Genomic DNA, 5330 nt, shown 5'->3' with positions numbered 1-5330 from the left:
GTCTTTTGTTTACATAAAGAAATCGACTTAGAATTGACGCGCTTATAAAAGAAAGAACAGTTTTTTTTATTATTTATAATGCTTGATTAATAAATTAAATTATTATCATATAAATTGTGTTATCTAAAATATACAGTTTGCTATATTATTATTAATATTTTTAAATTACATAATTTGTACATTTTTCTTGTAATTTGTGAAAATCTGTAAAATAATTTTTAAATGATAAAGATCTTCTATTATGGACTTATTGTCTTGTAAAGGTAATAAATTCCTTGGTTATGTGTCTAGAACATATAAATGAAAAATGTTCGATAATAACAACAAAATTAAATCTGAAAATCCCCAATATACATCAAATTTGGTTATGAGGCATTCATCAAAATAAAAAATGTATTGATTTCCCAACCAAATTTTGGTTCTCTAATAAATACATTTTCAACGAATTAAGTGAGATGCACAGGGAAATTAATGGTTTCGGTTTTCGAACTAATTGGTTTAAGAATGAATTTTATTTGATAATCGAGGTTACACAAACCCATTTATAAATTAGCATAATTTTATGCAAAATAGTGATAGTATTCTTTAACCCAAGCCTAATGAGCTATGTATATCTCATGACTTTTTACTGAAACGTATTACTAAATGTCCTACTCGTATTGTAGGATTTAACAGTATTTCAATGCATAATGTGTTATGATCTTTGCAAGTCTAGCATAAAGCTATCAAATACATACGGATAAACTACAAAAATTCAAGTAAGTATATATTTTATTGAGTGAACTGAGCTTTCAACATGAACAAGTAAGATTTTAGAATATATAGTTAAATAAATTACGTGCCTATTCGGACTCATTTATCCCAAAGCCCAAACTTGATTATATTTTTATTAAATAAATAAAAAAAACTTGTAGAATTTTGAAAACAAGCTGTTATAATGTCCATTGAGATAAATAATTAGCAGCAAAATGTAAAATCATGTCGAGAAAAATGTCAGCGCGAAAGGTTAAATGAAAATACTAAAGCTTTTGAAATGGTGTGCAAATAATTATTTTCATATAATAAACAAAAACGTATTAACATTTTAAAATAAAACTTGTAGATATATTGGATTTTTTTTGGCGAGATTCCATCGAGTTTTCATTGATGTTTTACAATATCAAATTTCATAATTTACAATTTATGAAAATTGCTAAACTTTAAATATTAAATATATAAATTGATACAGCAACTATGAATAATTTCATATTTTAAAAATTAAGCGATAGAAATAAATCAACGTATATTAATAACGTTGTATCAGTTATATAATAAATATGAATAGAATATCCGTTAAAAGTAATCATTTATTATAAATAATGCGTTGTTAAATACAATTAAATTTTATAAAATTGGAAAGAAAAATTTGCGACCAATAATCAATAGTATTTACATCATTTATTACAATAGTATTTACATCATTTATTTAGAATTTTTTTAATTTCAATATTTATGTATTTACGTTAATTGCTCTAACATCACTTTTTGACTAAATAGGTGTAAATTTTGCGTTTAGAATCAGCGTTAATCAAGGAAGCGCTAAACGAAGTTACCTATTCATCGCTTTGCTCGGTACTTTCATTACACGTTTTCGCTTTTAATCTCCCGTGTAAATTGGGGAATAGGTGTATTTGTAAATTGTATCTAAACATTATTTTAAAAAAAAGTGATGTCTTATTTTCCATGAAGTTAATCCATTTTCTGTAATAATTATGAACGTTTTCAATGGTTTTATGTGCAAAAGTTGCATCCTTAAAGATGTACTGCAATTATGCGGAAAGTTACGTATAAACTTCGGGCGATATAAATGAAGCACTTGAAAGTTTATAATTGCCGCCGAAGAAATTACCGAAATAAGAGTAATTTTATTAAAAGTACAGTTTAATTAATTTCCGGAAGATTACATTTCATTGAAAATATAACTTTTTAAGTCATTCCACTTTTTTCATATTTATTATCATTATTATTAGTGCTACATCTACAGTTTTTTTTTTCGTTTGTTTTGAGTGTAATTACAGAGCATACTGTTATTAATATCCGACTATAAACTTCTCTGGGACGTCGATGTTGTGGTAAAACTGGACGGTGAGGTTCTGGGAAGCAATCAAGCTACGTAATTGACACAAATTATTGCACGGAACGCCTTTGATAGGAAGGAGCACTCCTTGTTACGTAATATTATTATTGAAACGTTGCTGGTGGACACAAATGAATCGACTCGCATCAGAACTAATAAGCAATTAGCTGCGGTTTTATAACAATCATAATTAGTGGTTGATTATTACTTGGATTAATTAGTTTCATTTGAATATTCTATCATTAAGATGTCCGTGCTATGATATTAATGGCATTCAAAACTCATTTTATTAAAAATTATGTAATATAAAATGAAGAATTTATATAATTAAATAATCAGGCGTTATTAAAACATTAATATTTGTTAATTTACTAAAGTTTTGTAAATTTTCTTTAATGAAAATTTAAACAATTATTCCTGATAAATTTGAATGGAAATAAAAAAAAATAATGAACCCTAAAATAAAATAATTAACACATTGACATTTCCACATTTGGGTCGACAAAATATATATCTTCGTGTTACATCAATCTTTGTAAAAAGTGCTGATGACATACACTGATTGAAAGAGGAAGATATTTTTCACTAGGTCATAAAGAAACGTAACACATTAAGGTTGTCGGTGGCATGCGTTCAAGTGAGATGTAAGATCCAAAGTGGAGAAACAGGTAGTTTATGCGTTCTGAAAGGTCAACATTTGGCGATATCATTTATGACCGCATTTCGAACGTAGTAAATTCCACGAACCGGGTGTCAATGAATTGTGAATGTTTGTGATTGAAATAATACACACATAAATTTATGAATGAAATATGTGATTTAGTTTCAGACAAAATTGTTATTTTATTAAGTTGTTCTCGGAAAACAAGAAATCTAATATTGTTTTCCAGGGGATTCCGGAAATTCTTGGTAAATTATAAAAACTTAATTCAGGTGTAAAAGAAAATAAGTAAAATTCATGTAAAGATGTAAAGATTAGAAATATATTCACCAAAATTAATTCATAATAAAAGTAATATTTATTAATATTTTTATAGAATAACAATAATCAAACCAATATAGTCAATTGATACATAATAAATTGAATTTATTCTATAGCCGCTTTACTGGCAAAGGACGTGAGGGAGGGTATTTCATTGGGGCTGGAATAAGTCGGCAGTCGATTGAATTCTATCTCTTCTTTGTTTTCACTACAAATAGAATCCGAAGACTATTGCATATGGCTTGGAGCGTAAAGGATTAGTATATGCTTCACATGCAGTAGAGTCCGGTAGGTAGTACGGAAGAGAGTTCAATGTCCATGGTGTCGTCCCATTTGTGTTGTCCTTCGTTGACTCAGGATGAAGGATACTACGGTGATTGCGGCGCAAATCAATGTGGCGAGCATAAGGAAATTGAATCGCTAAATGATCCGAAGACATGTTTGGAAGGACAGCGTGTTTGAGGCTTATGTTTCTAAATACATTGCAAATCATGTAGCACAGGAAGATGAAACAAGAGATTCCAGCTAAAATGATAAAAGACAAGGCCAATTGTGTTTCGAACGATATAACCCAAATAGAGTAGAACGCATAAGTCGAAGATTAGTAGTGAAGTGCACCCGATGACGATGGCGCTCAGATGTTTCCAGTAGAGACGCAAATAATTCTTTTCTCCTTGATCGTTGAACATTGACATTCTTGAATCTACCATTAGAGTTCTAGACTTTTTTCTTCGAAATGCCTTACATTATTTTGCTGGGCGACATTCGCCAAGGGATTATTAATGGTAGATTCAAGAATGTCAATGTTCCGCCTAAAGAGATGAGCATATAATCCAATAAACGCGATTCCAGAACCAGGTCATTATAGACAAAATAATCGGGAAGAATACGGCTTTCATGCTTAACCAGACCCTGCTAAAGCCTCCGTTCATATGAATAACGTGCAAATGTATATCACTGGTCTATCCTATTCTGTTCCTATTCTTATCATCTGGAAGGCGCAGGTTCAACATGTAATAATCATCATGCAATGAGCCCAATTCGAATATGGGATCGGTAGTGCAGCTAAATGGGTATCGCTGCGAGTTATCGTCTTCGATGTAATCGAAACTACAATCCATAAAGCGTTTCTCCTGCTGTAGTACTTTCATTCCTTATCCCCTTTGTTTTTGTAGAAAAGTCTCGCGTTCAGCGTCAGTTCAATGGACGGCTCTAATTTTAATTCCTTCTCGTACAGTAAATCTACCTGGATGACACCGATAAGATACTATTGCCAGCAAAAGAAATCCAACCGGGGCATCCCCAAAGGCATCGCGCCAACAAATACAGTATATTTGGCTGTGATATGTTTGTTTATAATGTTATTTCTATGGTTTAATTCAACTTTATTTTTGCCGTCTCTGGATATCCATCGACTGCGATCTGTATTCTCAGGATGCGGATTGATGCATGCCGTGGAAGGATTGTCGAGTACCATGACAGTGCTGTTAAGCCACCAATTAAAAAACATATTACCTGACCGATTAGCAATAAGATCACCAGAATACTCAGCTTTCTTAAGCTTAAGTTTTCAAAAATCGTACCAGGCATCTTAGATGTTATTTTTTTGAAACAGTCTCTACTTTTTGCAACGTGCCAAACACTGAAAGATACTAAAAGACACTGTTGAGCTCCACAAATGGAAAGCCGTCGAAAAATGCCACCATAAGGACCTCAACTGCTAGTTAATAAATTTTACCCATTGCTGCCACTACAACATATCTCAGTTTAAATGTCTGCCAAGTTCATAAACATCGTTAAACACCGCAAGGGGGTAGAAAAATGGCCAAGAGATTTATATCAATAATAATTGAGATAAATCTCTTCAAAAAAATGTTTTCTGTCAGCCTGAATGTGCTTAATGAGAATATATTTATTTTTTTATTGTTGCTTACAAAAATATTATAAAGTTTAAGTTTCAATAAAATTATGATTATTATGGAAGATGTTAATAAATATTCTTGAAATTTAATCAATACGTTTATGTTTTATAGCTCTATTGGACTCCAGAGAAAATTATATTACAAATGAGTCGTGGCTCTTGATGTATTTTGAAGACTCGAACGCACAATACAAATATGATATCGTAAAACGAAGCAGTGTTTTGCGAAAAAGAAGATTAATACCAATAAGAAATTCAGTATCAAATATATTCAGAAAAGCAAAGCTGCAGGAATAAACGTAAACTTTCGT

At 30.8% G+C, this 5330-nt stretch overlaps 1 pseudogene; it reads right to left on the bottom strand.

Moving 5' to 3' along the window:
• Positions 1–3203: 3203 nt before the first annotated feature.
• Positions 3204–4688, bottom strand: LOC108560914 (annotated as a pseudogene).
• Between the last annotated feature and the right edge of the window lie 642 nt (positions 4689–5330).

Source organism: Nicrophorus vespilloides, unplaced genomic scaffold, assembly GCF_001412225.1.
Source record: "Nicrophorus vespilloides isolate i.1.1-1 unplaced genomic scaffold, Nicve_v1.0, whole genome shotgun sequence".
Classification (NCBI taxonomy): domain Eukaryota; kingdom Metazoa; phylum Arthropoda; class Insecta; order Coleoptera; family Silphidae; genus Nicrophorus; species Nicrophorus vespilloides.
Note: the sequence above shows the minus strand (reverse complement) of the source record. Positions and strands in the feature narration are given on the sequence as shown.